This window comes from Melospiza georgiana, chromosome 8, assembly GCF_028018845.1.
Source record: "Melospiza georgiana isolate bMelGeo1 chromosome 8, bMelGeo1.pri, whole genome shotgun sequence".
In the NCBI taxonomy this organism is placed as follows: Eukaryota; Metazoa; Chordata; class Aves; order Passeriformes; family Passerellidae; genus Melospiza; species Melospiza georgiana.
In genome coordinates, this window is record NC_080437.1 from 4,402,114 (window position 1) to 4,410,739 (window position 8,626).

An 8,626-nucleotide genomic window follows, 5' to 3' on the forward strand; every position below is an offset into this window, starting at 1 on the left:
TGCCTGCCCAGGGGCAGGAGCAGAGGCTCAGAGCTGGCCCCAGGCACCTGGCCTGGCCCAGCCCAGCCCCAGAATCCCTGCCAGCATTCCCTGCACCATTGCCCGGCCCCACGGCGGCTGCGGCTCCGCGGGCAGGCGGCTCCAGGAGTTCAGAGTGGGCAAAATGGGAGCGAGGGACAGGAGGCAGCTGGTGCCAGTGGGGGAAATGGCTTTGCTGGAGCTGGCAGGGACAGGAGGAGGAGGGAGAAAGTGCTGCAAAGTAAAGGGGAGAGAAAGAGAGACAAGGTGGTGGGGATGGCCATGGGGCAGCTGGGCATTTTGCTTTGCAGGTCTGTGGGAGGAAAGGAAGAACTGTCAAGTCCATCCAGGAAAAAAGGGGAGAAGTAGCAGATGGTGGAAATCTCTGACAATTGGGATTCATTTGATCTGCCTGAACTGCAAAAGCCAACACTCTCTGAGCACCACCAGCGCTGTGATGTGCCTTGCCCTGCCCCTGCCCTGGCTGCAGCAGCCGCCTGTTGGGACGGGCCCTGTTCTCTAAAGGAGCTGCACCCAGGGACCATTGGGGCAGTGCTGGGTAAGAAGTGAGGAATGGGAAAGGGTGGGAAGTGTGAAGGGAATAAAATAGAATGGTATAAGAAAAAATGATAACAGAACTGCACCAGGAATGGCCACTGACTGCTGTCACTGACAGAGCTGCACTGAGGGACGGCCACACGTTTCCATTCCCACACAGAAATGCTGGGACTTGCCTTCTCCTCAATAACCATCAGTGGCATTTCCAAGGCCAGCAGGTACAGACATGTCCAGAATCATCATTACACTGGGAATATGGGGTTGGCTTCAGCTGTGACAAACATCAGGAAGAGCACAGCAGCAGAAATAGGGATTTCCCAGCTCCCTCCCAGGGAGAACAGTATCAGCACAGGGACAGAAAATGCTGATAGAACATCATTTCTCACTGCTCCCTGTGCTCAGCTGGAGGTAGCATCCTTTAGCTTGTGCTCTTCAGTGGGTTTCCCCATGGAAATACTGCAGAGGGACGCAGAAGATTTACTGGTATGTTAAAAAGAAGCTGAAAACCCAGGAAGGATGACATTTGGGATAGGGACACAAGCAAATTCACACATCATATGATAGTTAAATATGGCTGCTGTGAGTATGCAGCCTGGAGGACAGCTAGATTAAACTAGAATGGATTCCAAAACTGTTTGGCCTTACAACTGCAGGTAAGGTTAATAACCCTCACCAATTAAAAAATAAAGGAAGCCGACTCAGAACTAATTTGGATCACCATCCCTGCAGCTATTGTCTGTCATGACTCCTTTTCCCCACCAAACTACAAAGGTTTTCCTGGAAATCTCTCATTTTCTGCTTCCTCCCTGTAACAGTGCTCAAGTGACCTGTGTGATCTCTCTGAATGAACTGAGCTTTCCCTTCACAGCAGCTCTGCTCTTCACTTGCCAGCCTCGTGCCCTTGGCAATTTCCATCTGGCAGCGTTGGCCTGCTGAAGGAGAGGCTCTGTTCCAAACATGCCCACTTTGCAGCAGTGCCCCACGATGGGATGTTCTCCTGCCTGGACTAATCCCTTTGCTTCTCAGCTCCAGCTGCAGCCCACAGACCTGGCAGTTGTTCAGGAGCCTTTGCCATGGCACGGCCCCACCCAGCTGATTGCCAGCCTGGCAGCACAGTGGGCACACATTCCCAGCCCTGGCCGTTGTTTCCATCCCGCTGCAAGGAGCCCAGTTGTTCCCCAGTGTTCCTGCAGGAATCCAGGCCCAGGGGTCTGTGGGGTTTGCAGGGGCTCTCTTGGGGGTACCTGGGGGTGTCTGTGGCATTGGGGAGGGGGGTCTGAGCTCTGGGGCTGTCTCTGGGGTCCTGCTCTTTTCCCCTCATATTTCCCATCCTTTTTCCTCTCATGTTTCACACCCTTTTCTCTTCACCTTTCTAGAGCTTTCCTGCTTCTTAAATACCACGTTTTCACCATTATGCCATCTCCATTTTTTAACCCTTCTTCCCTTTTTCTGCTGCCCTTTTTTCCTCCCATTTTTCCTGCCCTTTTGCCTGCTTTTTTCTGCCCTTCTTTGCCTCTTTTTTTGCTGCCTTTTCCCCAGTTTTTGCCCCTTTTTTCCCCTCCATTTTTTTCTCCTGCCCTTTTTTTGTCACCTGTTTTTGAGACCTTCTTTTCCACCCCTTTTCTACCAACTTTTTTTCCGCCTTTTTTTTTTTGCTGCCCTTTTGTGCCTCTTTTTATCCAGCCTTTTTGGCCCCTCGATATAAATCCCTCAATGGAATCAGTGGGGGTTTCTACCAATTTCAACCCTAAAAATAAGGCACATAGAGATTCCTTGTCAGTGTAAACTTAAAGATGATGAAAATTGAAGGTTTGCTCTCATTTCAAACCCATAAAATCCCATCACAAAGAGTGTTCCCTGATCTATTTCAGCAAGAAAATGGGGATTCCCCATCCATTGATAGCCCTGAAATAATGGCCAAGGCAGGGTTTCTTTCCATTGATCCCCTCAGCATTGCAGGTGAATGGGGATTCCCCCAGTTGAAACACAGACTATAAGGGAAAATTAACCAGTTAAACAACTCCAGAATACACTTGGATAGAAATCCATTGAAAGGGAACCACACAGCACTTGTCTGCCCTAATTAATTCCATCAGGCTTCCTTCACTAAAAACACTCTCAGAATTAAAAGTGGAGATGCCTGGTGTGTTACCTCAAAGCAGTGGAAGAGGCAGCATGGAAATGCTTCTTCTGCCATGGCAAACTCTCCTGGGAGCACTCCCAGAGCCTTGCAGGGCTCCCCTGGGAAGCTGCTGAACAAATTGAAAGAGTTGGCATGAGCAGAGCCCCAGAGAAATCCCAGCCCCACTGATGGAAAAGTCAGATTATCCAAGCAGCAACAGCAGCTGGAGTGTTTGCAAAAGAGCAGCTTTGTTCTGAACCCAGCTTAGGAGTTCTCCTCATGCACTAAGGGAGCCCCTCCATCTATTTGGACCTTTTCTATAGCACAGGCCACACAGCAGCTCAATGTGATCATGTTCTTCAACTCAATTATGTTTTAAAGTATCTAAACTTGATCTAGCTACTCATCAGTAGAGAATTTTATGTATTTTCAGAGTAAATTACCTTTCCTGGTCAAACACCAACCCTTCCCAAGGTTCAAGTACCTCTGCTTTCCACTACCAACTGCTCATTAGCCTTGTCTCAATTAAAAAAGCCTCTGTTAACCCCATTTTTCCACCACAGATTTGTCTAAGTCTCTCACCTCTCAGCAGTCCAAATTCCTTGAAATTTAGCAGAACCTTCTTCACACTTCCCAGCTCTTGCTGTCCATCTCTAATCCCTGTCCAACCTGCCAGTGCTCTCCCTGAACTGCTGACAAAGTGAATTACACAACATCAGTGCAGGACAACTCATTCATTGCTGAATGAAAATGAAATAAAGAGAAATTAGGAAGCTGATTTAGATCCAGCAGGACTGCACTGTTGGTGTTTGTGTATCAAGAATTTCTGTCTATTTTATTGCAAATTTAACTTGTTGAAACTAAAGTAGTCATATTTAGAAAAGATTGTTCATTCCACATGAAAGCAACATGCTGCATGCCTTCCAGCCACATTTTCACTGAAAAAACCCCAAACTGCTCAGTCTGGGCTCACATCATGCCAGCAGTAGCTGTATATCAACACTCAGCAGTAATGGAATTCGTTCAGAAAATGAACAATTACAAAAATACTTTTACTCCAAGAACTGAGGAAGTTATGCATATCTTCCAAAAAATTCAGTAATCAAGTTGTATTTCTGTTTTTATTGAAATAAAATTCAAAAATACTTCTGGCCAATATTTACACATTTGATCCAATTACTCTTCCTGCAATGTGGTATTTCCCCACCTGCCCCTGAAGGCAGCAGCATTTTCAGAACAAGAACTGCTCCCCAGATATTGAACCCACTCAGCAATGGGTAAAAGGACATTTTAGAAACGTGGCAAATTGGATCACTGAATGAAAAATGGAAGAGAGATTATGTAATAAAACAGAACATCATTTGAGTCATGCATTCAACATCACTTTCCAGTTTTCTGAAATTGTGCTAGCACTGGGAAAATCTCATTTCCACCCAAGACAGTGTGCAAACAGAAGCTTTTGCAGGTGAATTCACTCTGCTGAAGTGACACATAATGAACAGAATGCTCCAAATTCAAACCTTTGGCCTCTTCTCCCCCATCCTGCTCGTGTGTCTGTGCTCCATCTCCCCAGCAGCCATGTCTGGTGCCAAGGCTCTCCCTGCCTTGCTCAGCTGCCAGTGAGCTCTGAGCTCTCAGGTAAATTCACCCCCAGGCTCTGTAAAATGCTCGAGGTGGGTCCTGCCAGGCCAGCCTGGGCACTGTAGGACTCGAGCAGCTTTGCCACCAGGTTCATGTCCACATCCAGGGCTGCCAGCTCAGCAGCCTCAGCTCCACAGTCAGGGCCAGCACTCTCACATGGGGCTGCTCCAACAGAACCTGCCTGCAGACAGCACAAAGAGAAAGCTTTATCAAATTGCATGAGCAGATTTAAGGGGGAAAAAAGGCAAACCACAGGAGAAAAGAGACAACAATTGTGCAGCCAACAAAGTCCAGTACACTCCTGAGACTTGACAGACAGGAATTCAGACACCAAATGCTCATGCCAGCTGAAAATCACCACTCTCCATTACCCACATTGAGTTCCAAGAGAAGGACACAAAGTGTTGCTGAGTCCTGGCTCAGCTTCCTATGGGAGAAAACTACTACAGGAACTCACAAGTGAAGCTGCAGCTGCTTGCCCTACTACTAAAAACAGGGAAATGGGTCTAAGCCTCTGAAAAGATGGGCAAATTCCAAGCTTAGGTAAGGTTAATTTATAAAATTGTATGATGGTGCAGGTCCAGCACACTTTACTTGCATGTGGGAAGGTTCCAATCCCATTACTCAGAATGGCCACTTGCAGCACATTTCCTGCTTGGAAATTACTGCTGCAAATCAGAGCCCAAGGCACACTCACCCCTCTATGTGGCTGCTGAAACTTTTCCCAACGTTGGTCTGTGCCATCTGCACTTGGAACTCAATACCGCAAAGGAGCCATTCCTATAACTGAAGTATATTAAAGGATATTAACCTAAATGTCTCAATAAAGTTGTCCAATTTTATCGTCTTCAAGTAAGTACTGAATTTATGTCCAATATATTAACTTCAAAGAAGTAGTCAAAGGCATCTTAAAAAAAAAAAAGAATCTGAGCAAAACCTCCAGAAGTCACAAAACCCAAACACACATAAAATCACACTTGCATGGGCCCAGATAGGTCTATGGTGTTATGTATGGATCTTGAAGAATATTGAATTCTAGAGGGGTGGAAATGAAATATAAACCAGTGAAATCAGTCACACCTCACACAATCACATGTGGGGGTTTCCTTCACTCAAGTGTATTTCTCCCTTGCTTTAGATGAATGAATCAAGCCACACATCTTCCTTTTTGCTTTTTAATTTCCAAAATAAATTACTTTCAAAGGGGAACAAATGGCACATGTCCCCTTTAAACACATTTATTCATTTCATACAGAGATAAGGATTCAAGCTCTGGCCCCACTGCAACTCCTCAAACAAGTTCAAGGCTTCAAATGTATTTTCCCTGCAATGTTCAAAAGCCACAGACACACTGCCTCACCTTGAAATCATCCTTCTCCTTCAAGTACAAATAGAGAACCAATGCAGGAAGGAGCACAGCTTTTCTAAAATGGTTATTTGAGATGCCAGAGACCACGATCCAACCAGGAAAAATCCCTATTTTAATTGCAACAAGTTTCATTGAATATATCCTGTTTCCCTAACAACAATAACTGTTACACGTTTCTCTTCAACTGGAGAATTGCTTCAGGAGAACCAGCACAGCCTAACTGCTTCAGAACTTAACAGGCATTAAAAAGCAGCATTTCAAGTGTCACATGTGAACGTCTGTTGGTTCCTGATCCTAAGAAAAGCCCTGAATGCAACGTTCCCAACTCCCTCACTCTGTCTCTTCCCTCAAACAAAAAGAAAGTATGAGCCTGACACTCCAGGTACACACTTGCAATCCATTTTGGTGTTGTGTTCCAGCCCTTTGTAAGAATCTTGGAGCAGGGGAAAAAGAATTGAACAGTTTTTTGCTACTGACCAAATTAACGATCTCCATTTTAATCCATTGCCATTAGCAGCCATCCATATCCAGGGGAAGGTGTCTGCTCATTATTTCACCTGGACCAGACAAAGCCTGTGTCCTTATAGAGACAGCAACACTCCAGCCCTGAGCATTCCCTACCCTGAGGGCAGCAAATCCTCTGGCCTAAACACTCCCACAATATGGAAAAAAACAACAACAATAAAATCATCCGAGTGGTTCTAGCAGAGCTTGAAAGTTCAGGAGGACACAGGAGTGCTCCTGAAGGGAGCAACAGTCAAGGACAGAGAGCACTCTGGATTTTCAGAGGCAGTCAGACCACTTGGCTAGAGGTGCAAGAGAAAACTCCAGCTGCTACAGAAAAGACCACTGTGGTCCCCTTGCCAACTGTACACAAATTTTACTCACCCTGTTTTCACTGCTCTCAGGATTCAGCCACTTTGGGAGAAAATCAGCTGCTTCTATCAAAAGAAACTCTCCATCGTTGTCATCAATACTGGCCAAAGAGAAATTGAAAATTTAGCAGGAAAAGCTTTGCAGAGCACAACAACACACTTCTGAATCCATGCCTGCAGGGGTTTTTTAAATATTCATAAACCCATAAAAAGTCTAAGCTTAGAAGGGACCTTAAATATCAACGCCTGGTTCCAACACCCTTGCCACAGGCAGGCACACCTTCCACTAGCCCGGGCTGCTCCAAGCCCCATGCAACCTGCCCTTGGACACTTCCAACGTGTCTGGGATGAGGAACCACCTCCAAGGATGGGCAATGGTAAGACAGGACCTTCAGAGCACAGGCACTGCCCCTTGGCAGCCCTCCCACTAAAGCAGCTCAGCAGCACCTGCCTTACCTGGCTGCCAGCCCCGGCAACTCCCGGCTGATCTCCCGCAGCAGCTACACAATGAACCACTCATCCTCCACGTTATCCCCGAACACCGCCGTGCCGCCCAAGTGCGCCGGGATCTCGCCTGCACGGGGCACAGAGAGGAGAGGCGGCTCAGCAACGCCATGCCCGAGAACAGATTGTCCACACGGGCTGCGGAGTCTCCCTCACTGCGGATATCCCAGACCCTGCTGACACAATCTTGTGTCCTGTGCTCGGGGACGGCCCGGCTGCAGCAGGGAAGTGGCACCAGATGCCTCCCTGGGTTAACCCGTGCTGTGACACCGAGAGTCGGGGAAGCCGCCGGGTGCCCCCTCACACGCTCCCGGTTCGAGCCCGCCGGGTCCCCCTCACACGCCCTCGGTTCCCGGCCGCCGGATCCCCATCATACGCCATAGCTCCCCCCTCAGACGCTCCTGGTTTGTGGCCGCCGAGTTCCCCTCACACCTCCGCCTCCGCGTGCTCCTCACACGGCCCAGTCGCCCCTCACACACTGCCGGTTCTCGGCCGCCGCACTCTCCTCAAAAGATCCCGGCTCTCGGCCGCCGGGTGCCCCTGACACTCTCTCGGTCCCCACTCACACTCTCCCGGTTCCTGGACGTCGGATCCCTCTCCAATGATCCCCGTTCTCCCTCAGACGCTCCTGGTTTCCGGCCGCCGGATCCCCTCACACCTCCCCGGGTCCCCCTCACACGCCCTCGGTTCCCGGCCACCGGGTCGTCCTCACACGGTCCAGCTCCCCCTCACACACTGCCGGTTCCCGGCCGCCGGATTAACCTCTAAAGATTCCGATTCCCGGCCGCCAGGTGTCCCTAACACTCTCCCGGTTCACCCTCACAAGCTCCCGGTTCCCGGCCGCCGGATCCCCTTCAAACGTTTTCGCCTAGTTCTCCCTCAGAGACTCCTCGAGTCCAGCCGCCTGGTTCCCCCTCAGGAGCCCTCGGTCTTCCCTCACGCTCTCCCGGTTCCCGGCCGCCGGGTCCCCCTCACGGTTCCCCCGCTCCGGGCGCTCCTCCCGCCGCGCCTCCCGGCCCGCTCCCGGCTCACCGCGGCCCGGCACGTAGCGCAGGCGGAACGGCTGCCGCTGCCACACGCAGGCGGCCAGGAGCGGGGCCAAGCGCACCAGGGCCAGCTCAGCGCAGCGCCGCAGCAGCGCCTCGCCGCCCGGGCCCGCCGCCGCCGCCGCGAACAGGCGGGAGCGCACCGCGTCCTCGGGCAGCCCCGGCCGCCGCAGCGCCTCCATCGCGCCGGGGCCCAAAGCGCTCCGCCCCCGGGGAGGAGCGGCGCGATGGCGGCGGCGCTGAGGGTGATATCGCGATACGCGCGGAAACCGCTGCAGCCGTGAGTGGCCGCCGCTGCCCCGGTGCCCGGCGCGGCCCCGAGCCCCAGCGCGGTCCCGGTCGCGATCCCCCGGCCCCGCTCCCGGGCCTGCCGCCCGCGCTGCCTCCAGCACCGAGCAGGGCCCCGGGACGGCCCGGTCATCCCCTGTCCCCTATGGGAGATGGTTCCCGGCATTTCTGAGCACCGGTCCCGGCCCGACACCGGTGGGACCGA

At 50.9% G+C, this 8,626-nt stretch overlaps 1 protein-coding gene across 1 annotated transcript in view; it reads right to left on the minus strand.

The window, feature by feature from the left end:
• The window catches only part of LOC131086080 (protein ecdysoneless homolog), a 95,511-nt gene extending 87,274 nt beyond the window's left edge, over positions 1–8,237 (minus strand). Inside the window, exon 1 of the transcript XR_009114713.1 lies at positions 8,120–8,237. The gene's annotated coding sequence lies outside the window, so the exon portion shown is untranslated. The remainder of the gene's footprint in view (positions 1–8,119) is intronic.
• Positions 8,238–8,626: the final 389 nt, after the last annotated feature.